General features: G+C 47.3%; 1 long non-coding RNA gene across 1 annotated transcript; it reads left to right on the top strand.

Moving 5' to 3' along the window:
• The first annotated feature begins 1,641 nt into the window (after nucleotides 1-1,641).
• LOC121139947 lies at nucleotides 1,642-2,282 on the top strand. Its single transcript, XR_005876730.1, has 2 exons — nucleotides 1,642-1,804; nucleotides 2,166-2,282. It is a non-coding gene; the product is annotated as an uncharacterized LOC121139947 (long non-coding RNA).
• Nucleotides 2,283-22,242: the final 19,960 nt, after the last annotated feature.

Raw genomic sequence — 22,242 nt, forward strand, 5'->3', positions numbered from 1 at the left:
TTCACCTTGGCCGTAATACGAGAACAACTATATACAGGTGGAGATGTAGGAGAGCGGGTGAGTGCTTACCTAGCATGCACAAAGAGCGGGGTTTGAGCCTCAGGACTGCATAAAACCCAGTGCAGCAGGTCTGTAATCCCAGGAGGGGGAAGAGGTTCTGGGTCAGCCTCAGCCTGTCTCCCTCTCTGCCTCTCCATGCCCCCACTCCGTGCAGATTCCTTCATTAATTCTACTCCTAAGTGACTCGGATGTCCTTTGCCTTGCCCAGCAGCACCGTTAAGATTTGGAGGTTCCATGCCCTAACAGGAGTCGTCACGAAGCCTGGGTCTGGCCTTCCAGCTCTAATCTGGTCCCCTCTGCTCTGCTATGGCCACCACAGTAACTTTCTGAAACAGATTTTCCTGTCCGGCTTGAGTATTTCTCATGACTCCTTATCACCGAGCAATCTAGACTCTCTGTGCCTGGCTGGCATTCACAGCCTCCCCTGCACATTCAGCCCGAATCGCTTCTAAACACTTCGGTCTCTGTGTTTTCTGGCGCGGCCGTCTACATGATAGATGCCTGCACGAAGCAGTAAGATCGAGCCCTGCTTAGCCAAGTCCCCCCACGGAGGAGGGAGCTGGGGACCAGAACCCAGAACCCATACCCAAGGTTATTCATGGACTAGGACTGGCTATGTGGAGCCCACAGCTCTGCGTTCCCCAGTGAGGGAGGCCTGTCCTGGTGGGGGGTGGGGATCCCCAGGAAGTTTTCCATCAGCTCCACCTGGAAGATGACAGCAAGTTGCGCGCGCGCATCCCCAGCAACCTCAGAGCCAGGCTGGGGTGGGGGTGGAGGTGGGGGGCGCAGAAGAGGCACCACAACGACCCGGCAGCCAAGCTGCAGGGGCAGCGCCTCCTGATAGGAGCGGGCACGGGCAGAGTCGCAGCGCGGCTGCTGATTGGCTGCTCGGGGTCGGGTGTTGTGGGCCGAGTGAACGCGAGTAACCTTGGGGGCGGGTGCTGACCGAGAGTAACCCCGGGGAGGGGCCTCCACTCCCAGGGTCTTTCTAGGCGTCTAGGTCCCCCCAGGCCCGCCCACTTCAGAGAGGCAGGGCGGGAGGAGGCAGACGGTTGGGACGTGAGCGCCTGGAACTTGGGTTTCCACACTGATCTTCCTTCTGCCCCAAGTTTCCTTATGTGGGAGTTTAATGGGAAGTTTAGAGAGACCACAGAGGTGTTGGTGCATAGCAGGAGTCACACAAAAGACTGTAGTGTGTTTCTTAACGATCCAGGAAATTGACAGCCTGCCCTACCCTAGAAAAGACAAGACCAGTTGCTACTAGAGGTGTCCCAGGAGCAAGAGGGGGGTCGGAGGATCTGTGGGGTCTGGGTTTTGTGGAAGGAAGGAGGAGGAAAGGGACAGATGTGTGAACAGATGAATACTCCAGGGGGACAGCGATAGCTGGTGGGAGTATAAAATGGTGCGTGCAGCCGCTGTGACAGTAAGTTCGATGTTCCCACAAAAACAAAGAGTTACTTTATGAGCAATGAAATCCACTCCTGGTTGTGTACGGAGAATGCTGGAAGCAGGTTCTCAAATATTTGCACAGAAATAATAGCAACACATTTCACTTACCAGAAGATTCAGACGACTGTACACCAACAAAGGGTACTTCAGTGGGGCACACACTGCAGCCCAGTATTGATTAGCAGAAGGCAATGAGGTACTGATGGGCATTGCAGTGTGAATGAGTACCCGGAAAGACACGATGGGAGAAGTCCGCAGAATACCACAGGCTGTGTGGCTCCATGAAATATCACCAGTACGTAAATCCTAGTTACTGCTCATTACAAGGCATGGGAGGCTGCGTTGAGCTGGAGTTGTGGGGCACCACTGTTGAATGGGCATGGGTTTTCTCTGGGGGGATGAAAATAATTCAGGACTAAAGGTTGTGGTTGCCCATTATTATGAACGTACTAAATGTCACAGCAGTGCTCGCTTTAATATAGCTAATTTTGTGCTGTGAGATCCACTTCAGTTTAAGTATGTGTATGTGTCAGAAGTCACAGGCTACAGGGGAATTCTGCTGCCCTCCAGAATTTTCTAAGAAAGGGGAAAGTATGGAGCCCTGAGTCATTCTGGGCGCTTCTCTGCCTTTAACCTTCATTTGTTCTTGTTCACAGGTCTTACAGCCCTGGTCACTCACTGTTCCCTGTGCAAAGTGGCCAAGAAGCAGATGTTCCTTTGGTCCCCCCCCCAAGATCCTATCTGAGCCCAAATCTCTGTGAGCTGACACAGCACACCATGCCCCCAGTGTGGTTTTTGCTGTTGTGTTGTTTTACTGTGGCGATGGGTGTTGAGCCCAGAGCCCTGTGCGTGCCGGGCAGGAACTCCAGCACTGAGCATCAAGCCCCCTTTGAGAGCCCCTTATGACATGGGTCTGGAGAAGAGTGGCAGAGGAGCAGACCTGAGATTTGCAAGGAAGAGAGGAGTTTGTATCTCCAAGATAGTCCCAGCTCCTTGTAGCCTGTAGTCATTGCCTGAGGTATTTGCCCCTGTGAGTGTACAGAGCAACTAGTTACCTGCGCCATGAATATTTAACATGCTCCCACTCCTGGGACATTTCCAACAGTTGGAAGCACAAAGGGAACGGGAAACACATGGTGTCATCTCATGATTTCACTGAGTACTGACCATTTAGGTTCGGGGGGATATTTTTATAAGAGAAAACTGCGGCTGGGTGATGTGACTCAGTGGCGGGGCCCTTGCCTCGAGTGTACAAGGTCCTGAGTCCACTCTCTGCTATCTCCATGCTCCCCTCAAGGAGAAAGCTGGCCTTGAGCAAGTGCTTTACAGGACAGCAGGCTTCAGTTAGAAAAGCAGAGAAGGAATAACCTGGTTTTTCTGTGATTTGAGAGTATGGCCTAAGCCTCAGGGGTGGCTGGATATTAAGATAGACGTGAAGTTAGAGCAAGTTGGGTTCTTGAAGAAGAAAGGCGGCTTGTGCAGATGATGGCGTGAGCCCAGCCTCCCACCGTCTGTTCCCAAGGCTTCGCTTCTTCGTATAACTGGACGGTAATGGATATACCGAGATGCTTGCACAAGTCCTCTGTCCTCTGCTCAGCACAGGGGGCAAAGTCAAGGTTCTGGAGACACACCACAGCAGACCCCTCGCTCTCTTGCTGCTTTTCTCCAGGGGAACTCAGTTCTGTCAGTCATGTACCTGCGGCTGATGCGGTAAATGATGCCTCCCCTAGCTTGCCACGCAGCAGCTGACTAGACAGCTCATCGATGTTATCCTGCTGTCCTCTAGTCTACTAGACGCAACATACATTTCCCAGTCTAAACACAGTTGTATTTAGACCCGTGTCATGGCCTCCACCTCCTTTGCCAACGTAGAGCTTGCTGTATTGACTTTCCCTTGGTGGCGAGTGCCTTCTTAGACTCCAGGTTAAAGTGTCTGCCTTTGGCATATTTTTAGTCTTTGTTTTCTTTATCCTTGAGATGGTAGACTACACAACACTAGAATTTAGAGAATACTGAGTGTTTCCTCTAACCAAAGGCTTGGCTTTCATCAGTGCTTCCTTAATCTATGGTCTTGAATAAAACAAACAAACAAAAAAACCAGAGTATGCTGATTTGTTTCAAATAAAGTAGTTAAAACAGTGTGTGTGTGTGTGTGTGTGTGTGTGTGTATGTGTGTGTGTGTGCACTTAGAAAGCCAGGTCTTAGAGGATTAAATAAATGTCACTATCAAATTAAGTTTCGGTGTGATAACCTTTGATGGGGGCGTTCTCTTACATTTTTGGTTGTAAGTCTAGCCTTTAACGGCTGAGCCATCTCTGCAGCCCGATTGGGGGGGGCATTCTCAGTGACTGATATCCACCTTCAGAATAGTTCTAAGTCATGATGTCATCGAGAATGAGGGCAGCCTTAGGTTAGAAAGTGAAGCGAACGACAGAGATTGTTCTAGCAGCTCTTAGAAGCCAAGATGCTGGTCTGGAAGCTATTGCAGGAATACAGAGTTCCCGCAAACCATCGAGTCTGCCTTCACAGATCAAGTAGACAAAGCAAAAACAAAACAAAAGAAGCCCCCACCTGTCCCTGCTGTGGCCAGGAAGTCCTCCCTGTTCTAGGAACATGAAGACCCTGGTTGGCTTCCTTTTCTCTCTGTCAGAGGCAGCAGCATTCTTAGGGGGACTCTTTGTTCTTTGGGGGCAGACATTCTGTAGACAGGAACTGACTGCCCAGCCTGGGCTGCCAGGTAAGAATTGCTCTCCCTGGCAGGTCTCCCCCTCTGCTCTCAGCCTCTCCCAGGATCTCCATGTGGAGCCTTTGTGAGCCTCTGAGTCATGGAGCTCTGACATTTCCTCAGGCCGTGGTGTCAGCTTTGATTTGATGCCATTAGGACTCTGCTTCCTGCTGCCAGTTTAGCTTCACATTGCTCTCAGGAAGGGTCGGTTGCTGGGGTGTGACTCAGTCTTCCTTTTGACAGTTAAAAGTGCAGGATGCAGCTGGCGTTGGTGGCGCACACCTTTAATCCCAGCACTGGGAAGGCAGAGGCAGGGGGATATCTCTGAGTTTGAGGCCAGCCTGGTCTACAGAGTGAGTTCTAGGACAGCTGTTACACAGAGGAACCCTGTCTTGAAAATTCAAAAAAGAAAAAGAAAAAAAAAAAAAGGTTCAGGACATGGATAGAGTGGTGGGCCACAGAGGCAGGACCCTGGAGACTCTATTGAAGTCCCAAAGCTTCCCAAACAGTACAGTCAGGTTGGTGGTGGCACAAACCTTTAATCCCAGCTCTCAGGAGGCAGAGACAGGTGGACCTTTAAGTTCAAGGCCAGCCTGGTCTACATAGTGAGTTTCAGGACAGCCAAGGTTACACAGGGGAATCCGGCCTTCAAACACCAAAAGAAAAATGGGTGTGTGTGGGGGGAACCAACCCCACAAAGTCACGTCAGTACAATTAGCTTTAGAGCTGACAGCACAGAAAACGATGGCAAATTTGTTCACATGCCACGCTGATCTGTCTGAGTTATAATTCAGAGACTGAAGTAGGGCTACGAGAAAACTCAGGAGAAAAACTTCTTTTATAACGTTCTTTGTTTAACATGCCACTCTGAACAGTCAGCTGCTTCATGAAACTGTGTCCCTCTGGCTGCTTGTGACCCCCTCATCAACCTACCTCTGTCTCTAGAGTGCCAGGTTTACAGGTGTGTTCCACTGTGCCCAGCTAGGATGTCTTTTGATAATGACACATCACAGAGAAACTGGGCTCATGAAAGGCCCCCGCTTCAAACTTGGTTCACCAGCACACAGGGGCTGCCTGTAGACCCTGCTTCTTATCTAATGGCCTCACACCCTCCCAGCAATGTAAAGAAAGGATAACCTAGCTCCTCCTACCCCCGATTCGGTTTCCTCAGGGTCCCCTGTCAGAGGTGAAGGGTGGGAACATTTTTAGGGACTTACACATTCACCTTAAATTTTGGGTTGTCTCAGCACTACCTTCTGAAGTGCTTTTGTTGTTGTTGTTTTTGTTTTTTCAAGACAGGGTTTCTCTGTATAGCCTTGGCTGTCCTGGAACTTGCTCTGTGGGTCAGGCTGGCCTCAAACTCATAAAGATCCACCTGTCTCTGCCTCCTGAGTGCTGGAACTAAAGACATGGGCCACCGCACCTAGCATGCTTATTCTTTTTGGATGCCTGAATATTTTAAAGATAGATTATTGCTGTGAGAGCAGCAACTGATCATCATGAATGTGTCAGAGTAGAGAAATGAAAGATGTTCTCAGCAATTCTGGACACACCCAACCTGCAGACTTCTTGCTTCACAAAACAAGGAATTTGCTTGCTGTGAATGAACAATAAGCCTTTCCCCGCAGACTGTGTTTCCTCCTAAGGAAATGCTTCTAAGTTAGACGGAGACTTTGTGTTTGCTGTTATGCTTAGGCATGGCCAGCATGCCCTGCTGTCACATACTCAAGACAGAAAGAAGCAGGCTGTGTGGAGAGGCCACCAAAGATGCTGCTAGTAGCTTATTTCCAGCTCAAAGCCAATGTCATTTGTGACTTCTACCCTGCAGGCTAACTCACCCCTGGTTCTTTACCTGTCTTGCAAGCTTTCTGCCAAATAAAGATCTTTTCTCTTCCTACTGAGCGAAATGTGGGCTCTTGGAAACCAACTGGTCTTCCCCAGAGATGTGTTCCATTTCCTCAAGGGACCTGGCTCTCTGGAGAGACCTTTACTTCTGAACTCTAGAAAGCTGTCTAGTAATTTGAAAGGTGATGAGCAGCTGCTTGGGAGACAGTGAGAGGACAGAGGAAGGCGACAAGATCGCAGAAACGAAAGACTAGCAGAAATGGAAGAAAGAGGAGGGACCGTCCACTTGGCACCAAGAGCAGTGTGACCTTCCAGTAATGAGAGTTTTATTGCTGCGCTGTACTGAAACAGGTTATGATAATCACTTTTAGCATCCTGGAACATTAAGCCTCCGACCAGAAAATTTTTGGAATGGGACCCCAGATGACTCCAAACTCAGCCACTCTTTTTTTTTTTTTTTTTTTTTTTTTTTGGTTTTTCGAGACAGGGTTTCTCTGTGGCTTTGGAGGCTGTCCTGGAACTTGCTTGGTAGTCCAGGCTGGTCTCGAACTCACAGAGATCCACCTGCCTCTGCCTCCCGAGTGCTGGGATTAAAGGTGTGCGCCACCAACGCTTGGCTCAAACTCAGCCACTCTTGCAGCTCCCATCTCCAGTTCTTTTAATCCTGGCCAAGACAGCGGCCTTCGACACTCTCTTCCGGTCATACGCCAGGCCCAGGGCAGCCATGCAGTCGATGAAGAATGTGGTGAAGTTGATGTGCCAGCGGTACTCACTGGCAGAGTAGTCATAGGGGAAGGCGTGGTGGTAGTTGTGGAAGCCCTCGCCTGGAAGAGAAGCAAGGAGAGCAGTTAGGGGGCTCGGCCATTGCTGCTGCCTCCTCTTTGCACATCTCTAACATATGGGGTATCTCAAGCCTTGGAAAATCCTGATGTTGGTGAATGAATGGAGAGACCCAGTATTTTCTACTCTAGGGAAATGAATTGCCATCCCAGGCACCATTACCAAGGATTTCAGAGACCCTGGTTACCCAAGACCAGTGCTGGAGCCTTATGAGAAGAAAGTTTCTATGGAAGTATAAAGTTATAAAAGGGGGCTGGTTCTGTTAGAAGAGCTATAACACTGGGACAATAAGTGGGGAGGCAGATCAGAAGAGGAATTCTGGGTAAAACTCAGAGATCTGCCTGCCTCTGCCTCGAGTGCTGAGATTCAAGGCCTGTGTCACTGCCGCCTGGCTTATGAGTGTGGCTCTTACAAGACAGTAAGCAATATCTTTTCACACAGCACTGGTGTTCCCTGTAAAGATCTCCAAGAGATTGGGCAGTATCAGCAAAGAGTCAGAAGAAAAGAAAGGCAGTCTGGCCAGTGACCAGAGTCCCTTCAGCCTCTGCAGGTCCACTGTGGGCTGCTCTGACTACAGATTCTCTCAGCCTTGACCCTTTGATGGGAGAAGCAAAAGCACCCTGGGTGCTGGGAGTGTAGTGCCAGTCAGTTGTAGAGTGCTTGTTTTCATGCCCGGCATGCTCGAAGCCCGGTTCTATCCCCAGCACAGTATAAACAGGCCACTGTGCATACCTCTAATGCAAGCAGTCAGGAGGCAGAGGCAAAAGGACTAGAAATTAAGGTAGTCTTCAGTTACACAGCAGAGTTAGAGGACATCCTGAGGTACACGAGACCCTGCTGCCCACAATGGAACAAATAAAAACCCAGAGCTACTCTCATAAGTCTTAGAAATGCCCTCTAAGCCCAGCCATGGTGGTGCATGCCTTTAATCGGAACACCCAGGAGGCAGAGGCTAGCAGAACTCTGTGAATTTGAGGCCAGCCTGGTCTACCAAGTGTGTTCTAGACAGCCAGGACCGTTTCACAGAGAAACACTGTCTCAAAAAAACCAAAAGAAAAAAAAATGCTCTCTAACTGCCAAGCTTCTTAGAACTCTCCAAATTAACTATTCTTTTTGACTGAAAGGTAAAGTTGTTCTTGTTGGCCTAGTGGATACACGTGGGAACTTCACAGTAGCTTGCCAATTATTGGCAGTGTTACTCTCCCTGAACCTATTCTAACACCAACAATGCTTAGCACTTATCAGTTTAGGGTAATCAACAGGCAATGACAGAGACAGTTGAATAAAGATCCCCTAGCTGGAATAGCAAATATATAAATCAATAAGGAAGAGAAGAAGTCTTACTGAGGAAATGACTCTAGCCAGGGCTTCTCAAGATATATATATCTGGTTTTCTACATTAGGGCTGTACAATGTAAGAACATGCAAAATGGGGAAAGTGTCAGACACTAGAAGGCACAGTCATAAAACAATGACAAGATAAAAATTCTTTCAAAGTGGCATGCTTGAAGTATCTTGGAGTATGTCTCAGTTGCTTTTTCTATTCATTATAAAGCATAGACCAGTATGACATATTAGGACTCTCCAGATGATCCTACTGTCCTATTTATCCACCTCCATTCCAAAACAAGACAGTAGTCCAGGTGACTAGACAAAGGCAAATTAAACTGGGCATTGGTGGCGCACACCTTTAGTCCCAGCACTTGGGACGCAGAGGCAGGCAGATTTCTGTGAGTTTGAGGCCAGCCTGGTCTACAGAGTGAGTTCCAGGACTGATTGGAGATGTCCTCCTGTATGCTATGAATATATGTTTCCCTTATTGGTTGATGACTAAAACTGTTTCGGGCCAATGGACAGGCAGGATGTAGCCAGGCAGGAAGTATAGGTGGGGCTACCAGACCTGTTGGGGGAAGTCCTGTGCATTTGTCAATAAAGTACTGTTGAGCCTATAGGGAACCAAGATAGGAGGGACTAGGAGTCCAGGAGGATTCTGGGAAGGAGAAACAAGAGAGTCAACATGTAACGCCATGGGGGTAGGAAGCCTGGAACTATTCTCCGGTAAGAGACATACTTAGATTAACAATTATGGGGTAATTACTTAAGTCAGAGCTAGCTAGTAAGAAACAAGTAAGGCCAACAGCTTCATAATTAATATAGCCTCCTGTGTGTTTATTTGGGACTGATGCAGCTCTAGAACCAGGCTGGCGGAAAGGCTTCTCTCAAAGAAGAAGCTTCTCTTAACAAGACCAGGAGAATTCTGGGAAGAGGAGTGGAGATAGGAGTGAGAGAAACGCCATGCAGCCACCAGGGAGGCAGGATGCCCAGACACTCTCCAGTATGCAAAGACCACGTGGAGCTACATAGATTAATAGAAATGGGCTAATAATTAAGAGAGAGCTATTTAATAAGAAGCCTGAGCCATCAGCCAAACAGTTTATAATTAATATAAACCTCTGGGTGTTTATTTGGGACTAAACAGTTATGGAGCTTGGTGGGACAGAAACTTTCACCTACACGGGACAACCAGGCTGTTACATAGAGAAGCCCTGTCTTGAAAAAAAATATATATAGACAGAGAAGCAAATTTAAAGGCTAATGTAAATAGCATTTGATGACGATTTGGGGACCAGACATATTGCCTGACTCTATGGGTTTTCCAAGATGGTGGCTTCTAGTTCACCATGGAAAATGTGAGTTTCACAGATCACAACAACAGACTAAGCTAGTGTTTCTGGTCCTGTCATGTATCTCTCTAATCAGGAGATCACTAGAAGGAGTCATACTATGCAGTGCAGTGAAGCCAGGCATAGGCCTGTATGCTTTTAATACCAATATTTGGGAATCAGCAGCAGGCAGATCTCTGTGAGTTCAAGGACATCCTGGTCTACATAGCAAGGCCATCCTGGTCTACACAGAGAATCCCCGTCTTCAAAAAAAATCAAAGCGCCGGGTGGTGGTGGCGCACGCCTTTAATCCTAGCACTCGGGAGGCAGAGGCAGGCGGATCTCTGTGAGTTCGAGGCCGGGCTGGACCGATAGCCTCCAAAACAATACAGAGAAACCCTGTCTCGTAAAAACCAAAAAAAAAAAAAAAAAAAATCAAAGCAAAGCAAAACCCCTCCAAGTTCCTAGTGAAATACAGGCATTTGGTCAGAGGTCAGTGTTTTTGTCAGAGGGATTATATTTATGGAGATGGATGGCATGGCTTATCAGCCAGGGGACATGGCACTGTAATGATTCTTAGGAAAGTGCCAAAGCCAGGGCACCACTGCAAGCAGGGTGAAGCAGCTCAACAGAACAACAGGCAAGCAGTACTTACACTGAATTGATGGAGACTAGACTCTTACCTGCCTGTGTGTCTTCTGCCCTGGGCTGTGTTTCTCCCTCTCAAACCATGAGGATAGGGGCAGAAGCCAGCAGGAGGGAGCAGTCAGAAACTCTGTTAAATATTAAGTTTTTGACGAGGCAGTCTTAAATGCCTTTTGGAGGATCATCCCATTAGGTCCCAGTAGTATAAAGGATTGGAACACCCACCTATTCTTTTGGGAGGGAGGAGTTAAGACTGGGTCTCAAGTAGTCCAGACTGGCCTTAAACTCACTAAGTAACCAAGACTGGTTTTGAACTTCTGCTCCTCTTACCTCTACCCACACATTCTGGAATTACCAGCATGCACCACCGTACCCCACCTATCCTTTGACTAGAAACTCATTGTTTTTTTTCCCTAGGAGTGTTATAGAATATTAGTTGAAGATATGTTACCTTTGTTTATGCTGTGAAACTTTTGTTTAATGATGTAAAGATGTGGGCTGGAGAGATGGCTCAGCAGTGAGAGCACTGACTGTTCTTCCAGAGGACGTGGGTTCAATTCCCAGCACTCACATGGCAGCTCACAACTGCCTGTATCTCCAAGATCTGACACCCTCACACAGACCTACATGCAGGCAAAACACCAATGCACATAAAGTAAAAATAAACAATTAAAAATGATGTAAAGATGTGTTGGATTCTTTTTTGTTTTGTTATTCGAGACTGGGTTTCTCTGTAGCTTTGGACCCTGTAATGTGGAACTTGCTTTACAGACCAGGCTGGCCTTGAACTCACAAAGATCTATCTGCTTGCCTCTGCCTCTTGAGTGCTGAGATTAAAGGTATGTGCCACCACCACCTGGCTGTGTTGCACTCTTTTATGTTGCATTTGTTTAACTCTGTGAAGCTGTGTTGTTACTTTGCCTGCCTAAGGCACCCGATTGGTCTGATGAAGAGCTGAAAGCCAATGGTGAGGCAGGAGAAGGGATAGGAGGAGGCTGACAGGCAGAGAGAATAAATAGGAGGAGAAATCTGGGAAGAGAAGATCAAGGAGCAAGAAAAGGAGGAGAGGAGGACATCGGGGCCAGCCACCCAGCTACACCACAAATCATGGAGTAAGACGTAAAGAAGGGTATATAGCATAGAGAAAGATAAGAGCCCAGAGGCAAGAGGTAGCCAGGGCAATTTAAGTTATGAAAAGCTGGCTAGAAATAAGCCAAGCTAAGGCTGGGCATTCATAAGACAGAATGAGCCTCCATTTGACTATTTGGGAGCTGGTGGTATGCCCCCAAAGAGAAAAGAAAAAAATAGGAGTATAAGGCCATGTTGGTTTAAAGGGAGGGTCACAAATTCACTTGCCGAGTGCTGCCTAGGCTGTTGCGTGTGCATTGTCACGCCTTCTTTCTCCAGCTTGTCCGGGCCTCCCGTGTGTCACCTGTTTCCTCCTACCACTCCTGCTTACTGATTAATTTCCCCACAGGGGCACGCTGGGTGTTCTTCATCCACACAGCTCAGTGTCCACCCTGCCCAACTCTAGTGTCTCATAAAGTCCGGGCCACTGACATTCCTAGGGAACTGATTGCCTGCGTCACTGCACAGGTGATGTCTTTGTCTTTTTTGTCACTGAGAATCCCTGCATCCATCTCTGACAGTGCCACTGGCTGCTTGAGAATTCTTTAGGTTTTCCTCTGAGTGCGTTGATCCTAAGTGACCCCTCAGTCTCCACAGGAAGGGCTTCATCTGTCTTTACTCCTCTTTTAAGGCCCGTACTTGTAGCAGAAACAGAGGTTCTGGTTCCCGCTCACTCTTCTCCTTTTTTTTTTTTTTTTTTTTTTGTTTGTTTTATGAGACAGGGTTTCTCTGTATTGTTTTGGAGGCTGTCGGTCCAGCCTGGCCTCGAACTCACAGAGATCCGCCTGCCTCTGCTGGGATTAAAGGCGTGCACCACCAACGCCCGGCCACTCTTCTCCTTTTGATACACTATCCCCACTCCCCTGTATTCAGGAAAGTCTCACCCTGGGAGAGTTCTTCATCCAGGAAACCTTTCTCTCGTATCTCTCTCCTCACCTCCCGGGTGGAGACAACGCTGTCCGCTGCATTGTGGCCTCTTGTTTCTTCTCCCTCCTTCCCTCACACAGTACACTCCAGAAGGGAAGGGTCCAGCACAGTTCACCACAGCGTCTGCGTCTGTCCTAGCGATGGACAAGGAGCTAGATTCCTTTAAAGCAGGGGGACCATGACAAGGTAATAAAGACATCAAATTTCCAGGATAGCTAGCCTAGTTTCTTTATCTCCTGACTTGAAACAAAAAGCCTGGCAGCTTAAAGCAAAGGCCCAAGAGGTTTTTCCCCCACCAGTAGGAATCTCCCCCCTTGCTGTTGGACCAGCCCTATGAGTTCAAGGCTGGATCAGGATGTGTTTTCACAACAGTTATGGGCTAATCAGCCACTGTGCCTTTGTTTAAGCTGACCAAGCCTATTAAGGGAGGAAGACCATTCAAAGACATAGTCTTAGCTCTCAAGGGGAGACTGGACTTTCAGACTCCCAAACCCGCATCTGCTTGGCAGAGGGTCTTTCTCGCCATGCTTGTGATGCCCCCTCACCCGATTAAAGCCCTTTCTTCACCTGTGGACTCTATTTCCGTGTTGCAGGATTTCCCTGCTGCTCCTGTCTCACTTGAGGATTTCCCTGCCTTTTAATTCTTTAACTGGCAGAGAAAACAAACTCGACTAAGACCCCTAGATGTAACACTAGGTCGGTGCATATTTATTGCATTTAATTCTTTTCATTGAAATAGCTTAGAAAGGGACAGAGCAATAATCCACAAGCTGTTAATCTGTTCTCTCTCTCTCTCTCTAAAAAGGAGGAGGTTTGAAAGAATGATTTTTGAACAAGTGAGCTAAATAAATCACTCGGCTATTGTTTTATAATTCCTAAGAGAAAAGGCAGAGACTATAAACCACAGGTGCTGGCTCTGTCTGCCGTCTCTCATCTCCATGGAATGTCACCAGTTTTTCAGCTTTTTGGTCAAATATGTTTACCAAACTGACCTTCTCTTTGATGCTGGGTGTTTGTGTACAAGCCTCCAATTCATGTGAGGGTGGCGGATTGGGGGTGTGTGTGGAGTGGGGGCGGGGCACATCAAACTTTTCTCCCACCAGTAGGAACCCCCAGTGAGATGGCTCAGTGGGTCAAGGCTCTTGTCACCAAGCTTGATGACCTTGGTTGGATGCCTAGGATCCACCTGGTACGAGAGAAGTATCCCCCATCAAGTGTCCTCTGACCGCCACGTGTACACTGTGGCACACATGCTCCCCCATAAGCAAATAAATAGATGTAATTCCTAAAATTAAAGACGAGGGGGCTGGAACAAGGGCTCAATAATTAAGAACACTGGCTACTCTTGTAGAAGACCCAGGTTTGATAGGCAGCACTCACAGGGTAGACCCTAAGTGTCTGTAACTCCATTCCTGGAAGATCCATTGCCTTCTTCTCTCAATGGTGGCAGGCACACACATGGCACAGATACATGCATGCAGGCAAAACACTCATACACTCAAAAATAAGTAAATATAAAAACATACCTAGAAAAATATGCTACAGGAATTGTGTTTCTACGAACCTATGGTGGACACAGTGTTCTCAGGCCCATTCATTAATACTTTTCTAGAGAGACTGAAGAGTAATCCAAGACTGAGGGGAAATGCTTTCCCAGAGACTCCAATGCCAAAGGTGTTTGCAAGGCTTAGGCCTCCCAGCTCAACTGCATACAGTTCCAGAGACTCTGTTTCCTAAGGAGACACATGGTGGGGCGCCCTCTGTACACTTGTCTTCGAAGGTTGTGTAGGAAAGTCCCAGAGCACTGGAACGGCTCTGCCACTTCATCAGAGTGGATGGCGGGAGGAGACTCACAGCTCTCAGACAGTTCTTCAGGACATGTGAGACTAGATCCTAATGCACTCACTAAGCCCAGAGCACGGAGCATATAAGGTAGATGGCCTCGAGTCCTGGAGTGTTGTTGGTAAAGATGTAGGATTGCTGTCCGTATGCCTTCACTATTGATGGATTGCCCAATCCGATAACAAGGCCAGCATGGAACTCATGATCGTGGCCATGTTTTCAAAGGACCTCATGGTTGTCTGGGCTCTTGTTGTGACCTCAAATATGAACTTCTATGCTGTTCTGTAAAAGGACAGGAAGCTGAGCAGTGACAGCTAATTGTCTGGAACAGGGGTGGCTGCCTTTTCCAGGCTTGGTGACTGCAAGGTCAGTGAGCTGCAGCTCAAATAGGAGAAAACTGCTCAGGACAAAGCATTTGAGGAGTCCTCGGCAGGCAGGGTCCATCATGGGGAGGTGTGAGGGACACTCTCCTGTTGCCATGGTGTCTTCTTCAGTTTGGGGATAAAAATCTGCCTTTTCCCTGAAGGGGAAGGATACCAGGATCTTGGATGTACTAATTCCTTCCTACTTGAAGCCATGGGAGAAATTGTACAGTGCCCTAGGGCACACCTGTAAACAATAGATCCTCAGAGGCTACAGAATTTAGTTGAAGTTGGAGATGCCACACACACTGTACAGCTTCTCTGTGTCCTTCACAAGCAGAGGTAAGAGTTTCTCAAACAGCTTTCTCCACTCTGTGTTCTTACCTCCTGAATGCTGTCTGTTCTTTCTAATGAATCCCCAGGCCAGTCACAGAGTCAGTCTTTAAACAAGGATATCTCTGAGTCGGGACAAAGCTACCTCTGACCATGTTTATTAAAAACATCCCACAGACGAGATCTGATCATAGCCTGCGCAGAAAAACCTCGGTGGAGCTTCAGCCCTTCAGTCACAGAAGGCAAGAAAAATTTTAGAGCAAAGTGGAAACCCTACTCTGAGCTCCCCAAACCACGGACAGTCATTTCCTACTCTAGATCACTCTGATCCATGGCCCTAAAAATAATGCAGCCTGTTGTCCTGATGGCAACTGGGACCAGAATCCAGGCACTCTGGTGCCTGTTCTAACCACAACTCTCAGGCATTAGCTTTGTTCCTTATCCGCAAAGGATGGGCTGCTCATGACAACACCGAGAGTTAAGCAGTATCTCAATAACACTGTCCTCAGAGGACATTGCAGAGTTTCTGCCCTGTGTTGGCCCTCTGGGCATTTCTGAGCAGCTGCAAACCCTCTTCAACTGGACATCAAGCAAAGACTAGACCAAAATCACTTTTCATTAGGATATAACAAGAAGAGGTCCTGGTCTAAAGGCAGGACACATACACACACACACACACACACACACACACACACACACACACACACACACACACACACACAGAGTCAAACTGAGTCGCCTGCCCTTTGTGCTCCACTACAGAGATTTAGAACACACATCTCTTGATTGTCATTCTCTCAGCCTAACTGCTCAGCCAATGTTGCAGGCACGGGAATAAGTAGGTCACCATGCAGGCTCTGTATGCAAACATTCTCACCATAGTTAAGCACACACCCATCAACAGAACACCGGAAGGTAGCGAGTCCAGTCCTGGCTTTGGGACTCTGTTTTTTTCCCTGTCCTAGCTGCTGGGGTTGACCAAGCACAAGCAGTCTGGTCAAGTCAGGGCCCGAGACCTACAGGAAGGGGCTGTAGGAGATGAAACCATGTGTGAAGACTTCCTTCCTGGGAACGGGTGGAGACATTGTCTCTGGCCCTGGGTACACCAGCCTCCTCTCAGCCTCTGGGTTCTCAGAGGAGCTAAGAACAGTCAGTCGGCCTGCATCTGGCCTCTGTGGCTTCTCTACTCTAAAATAATGCCGTGTTGATCATAATAGGCATCTGGGAAAATTACTTCCCTGAGAAAGGAGATCATCTCAGTTTCATTTTGCTGGAGTGTCCAACGGATTCCCTGAGGCAAAGTTTAAATGGACCAAACCATCCTACATTCAAGTCCTAAGAGGCCCTAACATATCTCATCAACTGGCCGATCCAGTTTCCCACTCCACTACTCTCCAAGACAAAGCTACCGGGGAAGAAAGCCTCTCCGTGTCTTCTGGAGATGCCCTGGCACTCTGCCATGCAGACAGCAGCAAGTGGTCCGGGGTCTGTAGAATGTCCTGTTTACCCTCCCGATTCAGCCTTCATGGGTGGGGTGAAAACACCCGTAGTGTGTATGGAGCAGTTGTGTCAACTTCCCATACCAGGGGCCTCCAAAGAGCTAACCTGGGACAGCGTTTTGAAGACAAGGGCTGCTAAAGGCTCTCTATTCCTGTCCCTGACAAGGAAGGATGGAAGTAGCCAGGAAGCAATGACATTAGAAGGTACTCAGTCCTTAGCTTGTCTTGGCCTCATTAGACACCGGCCAGAGGAGACTAGATGGGGAATGGAACATGAGACATCTTTGCAGCCTTATTTTGTTTTAAAAATACTTTGTTGACTAGTGTGTGTTGCACACTGGAGCTCTAATCCCCATAGCAAAGCTACATATCTCTCCACTTGAGTTATACAAGAGCCTTTTTCCTCTGGGGTAAACCAGCCGGGATTGCCCAGTGGGTGAGGTCCAGATAGTTTTGTGGATGACTGCTTACTGTTCTTTCCTTTTCAATAGTCTTTCCTTTTCAGTAGTCTCCTCTTGCTCTGCCTTCTGGCAGAGCAAGCTCAAAATGGCAGTTGGTTCCCATGCCTCGCAGCTAAGGACTCCATTCATTGTAGCAGGCAGAGCTGGGATAGGCAGCCAAGCAAGTGATTCACACCGCGAAGGTCACTCAGGGACAGAGGCAGCTTCGTCATAGGTGTACCCACACAAAGGCCCCGTCACTGGAGCTCAGGGCTTGCCCCCTGCACACCCATGTTAAAAAAGACACCCCCTCTCTTGGGCTGGAGAGATGGCTCAGTGTTTAAGAGCACTGGATGTTCTTCCAAAGGACCCAGGTTCAATCCCCAGCACCCACATGGCAGCTCCCAACTGTCTGTAACTGCAGTTCCAGGGGATCTCGTACCCTCACACCAACGCACATAAAATAAAGTTAAACACATTATTTTAAAAAAGGACACCCCCCCAAACAAACAAACAAAAAACAGTCTTGCATTCCAATCCCATTAATCTATGTTTCTAGCCCAATATGCCTTATAAACTAAGAAGAAGTAGGTGGACAATCTGGATAGAGAAGTGTCACTGTCCCGGATCAGAGGCTAGCCCACTAACGGACAGTTAGAACACCGAGCTACTGCCTCCGGACAACGGGACCTGGCTATCCTCAGGCCAGGTGTGAAACTTGCAGGTGGGAACCAGTGTGGTCTCATGCTCACACTCCGCCTTGGGTGGGGCACTCTCTCTCCTCATCCTGGTAGCCGTGTAAACAGTCCACACATGTCTTTGGTTTCAGCATGTGTGTCTTCTTCCGAGTTCCATGGCATCTTCTCTGAAAGACAGATAATGGGAGGGATGTATTTCCACAGTAAGAGGCCATGAAAGGAATCTTCATGTATATGTTACTAGCGGCCCAGCAAGTACACTATTAATGGCTTGCTTGTTCTGAGTTCATTCCCTAGCTCAGGTGGCACCCGGAGCAGCTCAGAAGTGATGCCAACAGTCACTACCAGACGCAGTGTGCGGAGTCCTGAACCCAGCTGTCCAGAGATACATGGGTGAGAGAGAGGTACAGGAGATGATAAGGGGAAAGGTGGCAAGCTCAGTGATGAGGCTGGACCACTTCATTAGAGGGGCAAGCTCAGTGATGAGGCTGGACCACTTCATCAGAGGGGCAAGCTCAGTGATGAGGCTGGACCGCTTCATCAGAGGGGCAAGGCCTTTGGAATGGCTTTGTCCTGCTGTCTAGAGATGAAATGTGAGGCAAATCTCTGTGGTGTTAACACACTGCCTCTCCATAAAGCTCAGCTTGATGACTCAGTCCCCATCACTGCTTGCTGGCGTTTGTGACGACAGACATGGCAAGCTGGTTCTCTGGTCCCCACTTTCTTCTGTCCTTCAGGCCCCTATTGGGAGGCACTGTAAGGCACAGGGGGGAGTCCCGCAGGAACTGAGGGTTGCAAGGAGCAGAGTGGGGGAGTAGAAGAGGGCAGATTTAAGGAAGCTGGAGGGAGCACTTGACCTGCCAGGAAACTAGAGGAAGGTGGAAGTAGAAGCTGGCACCTTGACCCTGTGTCCCAGCAACAGTGAAGGCGAGGTTTATCCCACCATGGATCAGTGTCTGGAAACTCTATAGGTAAGTTGGGAGTGAACCTCACTATGAAGGGGCAGAGGAGTGAGAGGAACCACCAGCACCTCTAGTAATAGAGGAATATATCTAGTAACAAAGTATATAAACACACACATGTTCTTTTTGTTGTCGCCAACAGGTTTGACTGCTGCAGGGCTCTGGACCTGCCTTCCCCAGCCTGTCCCCTCCCAACTGTGCTTCCCCATTGTTCCTGTTGCAACATCACAAAACAGGTTACAAAATAGTCTGAAACCAGACCACCAGGAAGGTAGAAAAAAAAAAACCCCGAAACACTACCAACCATTTTTTTAGGGTGTCTAGAGACATGCTACTCCAAGGAATCAGATTTTATTCAGACCTGGCCTGGAAGACAAGGATTCTCTAAACCTCACATCTCCATGTTGGAGGAGTTTGGTGCTTTAGAATTTCACAGGAAAAAACAAAAAAAGATTAAGGTTAGACAATGGGTAGGAAATCTACTTGCTGGGCTCAGTGGTAAAGGACTTACCTAACATCCTTGAGACCTTGGGTCAGTCCTTACACACACACACACACACACACACACACACACACACACACACACACACACACAGTGGGGGGTCATAAATGCTAAAAATTATACTGCAGGAAATAGTAAGTAAACATGCACTTATATATAACACAAAGGACACTACAAATGTGTGAAGAATGTCAAACTGCTCTGACAATATGCACGTTTAAAGTGCCAACAGATTCCTGCAAGCCAGACACTTTAAGCCTTCTTGTACAGGTGGTTCCAGGGTCAGTATGACACCAGTATCCACAAAAGTATGCAGCAGCAATGGTAGACATCTATATATTTCGTTTTTGAAGCAGCTAACACTTAGCAGCTCTTATAATCAGGGCATCACAGCTTACATAATAAGAATGGACTTTACCAGAGGCCGGGCGTTGGTGGCACACGCCTTTAATCCCAGCACTCGGGAGGCAGAGGCAGGTGGATCTCTGTGAGTTCGAGACCAGCCTGGACTACCAAGCAAGTTCCAGGACAGCCTCCAAAGCCACAGAGAAACCCTGTCTCAAAAAACAAAAAACAAAAACAAAAACAAAAAAAAGAATGGACTTTACTTACCATATTGCCCATGGCAGCAGGTATAGACAAAGATTTAATTACAATCATTACCAGGATGCTCACCTTTCCAACTGAAACACTTCAGGCATGTTTCCATCTCAATTAGAGAGGATGTGGAATTAAGGGAAGCCCAACTACTATTTTAAAGACAGCAACTGGAAACAAAGAAGAGAAACAGAGATGCTATTCAGTTTTAAACCCAGGGATAAAAGTATATCCTCACAGGAAAGCTTGGCACTAGAGACAGAAACATCCACCAGAAAATGAGACATGAGGTGCGTGACAGCGATGAGAAGTCAACACTGTCAGCCTGAGTAGCTAGGGGACATCGGTGAGGGAATCATCTTGCCCACAGTTGTTCTGCCTACTGCAGCAGGGACAGCAGGGACACTGTCAGAGCCTGTGCAGAAGCCAAGAGAAAGGCTGACACCAGCAATCTCACCTGCAGGTGTGACATCTGTGTTCAGACACTCACATTCAGAGTTTGGTAAGTGACATCTGTGTTCAGACACTCACATTCAGAGTTTGGTAAGTGACACCTGTGTTCAGACACTCACATTCAGAGTTTGGTAAGTAACATCTGTGTTCAGACACTCACATTCAGAGTTTGGTAAGTGACACCTGTGTTCAGACACTCACATTTGAGTTTGGTAAGTAACATCTGTGTTCAGACACTCACATTCAGAGTTTGGTAAGTGACATCTGTGTTCAGACACTCACATTTGAGTTTGGTAAGTGACATCTGTGTTCAGACACTCACATTCAGAGTTTGCTAAGTGACATCTGTGTTCGACACTCATATTTGAGTTTGGTAAAATGTGGCAGAGTTGTCATTGTACTTTATAATTGTTCATATTCTTTTTTTTTTTGAGGAGGGGATGATTTCAAGACAGGGTTTTTCTGTGTATCCCTGGCTATTCTAGAACTTGATCTGAAGACCAGGCTGGCCTCGAACTCACAGAGATCCTCCTTGTATCAAAACACAAAAAAAGAAAGAAAGAAAGAGAAAAAAAGAGAATCTGTGTTTGTCAGTGGCCATATTATTGAGTGAAATCAGGATTCTCTGGTTAGTTACAGCCAACAAAATCAGCACAGCTTGCATATTTATTACTGTTCAGTGAAATCTGACATTGTGGAAAGACACAGACATATCTGACGACATTTCTGACACAGTCAACTCACAACTGTGAGCAGAAATGTCTTTGGAACTGTCAGCATTGGTTAGAACAGAAGAGTAATTTTAAATATTAGCCAGATTTACTAGGTAAATGACTGTGTTACCTCTTAGATGTTTAGAGTCATAAACCTGCAAAGCCAGTCAACTCCACCGAGCAGAAGGACAATGGAAACTACTTTCTTTGTGCTTTTCACTTATAGTGATAGAAAAGTGAGAGGAAAAACAACTTACTTCTTATTCTCTTTGCTTCTGAATACTGATGCCAAGGAGAAATTAAATCATTAATTTTTTAGCGATTTATTTTTTGAGATTATAATATAAATACCTCATTTTGCCCTTCGCTCTTCTCCTCTGTAAATTCTCCCGTATACCCCTCCTTGATATCTTTCAAATTCATGGCCTCTTTTTTCACTAACTGTTGTTACATAAGTATATATAATATACATACATATGTGTTCCTAAGGACATAAATACGACCTGCTCAGACTATGCACTATTACTTGTATGTATATTTCCAGGCTGACCATTTGGTGTTAGATAACCAGTTGGTGTGTTCTTCCCCCGGGGACGATTTCTCCTGCTCTCAGAATTTCGCCTCTAGTTTTTTGTGTAGGGTTGAGGCCTCACGGGCTTTCCCTCTGCCCACGTTAGCATGTCTATTGTTGTTGTCTTTGTTCAGCTCCTGTCCAGGCTGTCATGTTGGTGAGACGTCACAGTGTTGCTTCTGACACTGTTAGGAGACGGACCCTCACAGCAAACTCCTCGACCCTCTGCCTCTTCCACTGTGCATCTGTCGGGACAAATCACTTCTCAGTGATGGGCAATTAGGTGAAGAACGGGAGAGATGGCTCATTGGTCAAGAGCATTTGCTGCTCTTGCAGAGGTTCCGTTCCCAGCAGTCACATGGCTGGGATCATAACTGTCGGACCCTCCAGGGGATCTAATACCCTCTTCTGACGTCAGCAGACTTTTGCATGCCTGTGGTGTATAACATACACCCAGACACTCACACCCCCAAATAAATACATAATTTAAAATAGTGAGTAATTAAGTAAATGAAAAAATATATATGTTGCCGGGCGTTGGTGGCTCATACCTTTAATCCCAGCACTCGGGGAGGCAGAGGCAGGTGGATCTCTGTGAGTTCCAGGCCAGCCTGGTCTACAAAGCGAGTTCCAGGACAGCCTACAAAACAATACAGAGAAACCCTGTCTTGAAAAACTGAAATAAATAAATAAACAAAATAAACATTTTGTTGTTGTTGTTTGGGTTTTTCAAGGCAGGGTCTCACCACGTAGCCCTGGCTGTCCTGGAATTCACTCTATAGACCAGGCTCTGTAGAACTCAGAGAGCCACCTGCCCCTGCCTCCTGAGTGATGGGAATTAAAGGTGTGCATCACCACTGCCCAGCCAAAAAGATAAATATTTATAAGTGAATTGTTCAGACTTTTACATTTTTTTAAAGATTTTATTTATTTATTACATATACACCAGATTGAATTGTAGATGGTTGTCAGCCACCATGTGGTTGCT

This window comes from Mesocricetus auratus, unplaced genomic scaffold, assembly GCF_017639785.1.
Source record: "Mesocricetus auratus isolate SY011 unplaced genomic scaffold, BCM_Maur_2.0 Super-Scaffold_4256, whole genome shotgun sequence".
Classification (NCBI taxonomy): Eukaryota; Metazoa; Chordata; class Mammalia; order Rodentia; family Cricetidae; genus Mesocricetus; species Mesocricetus auratus.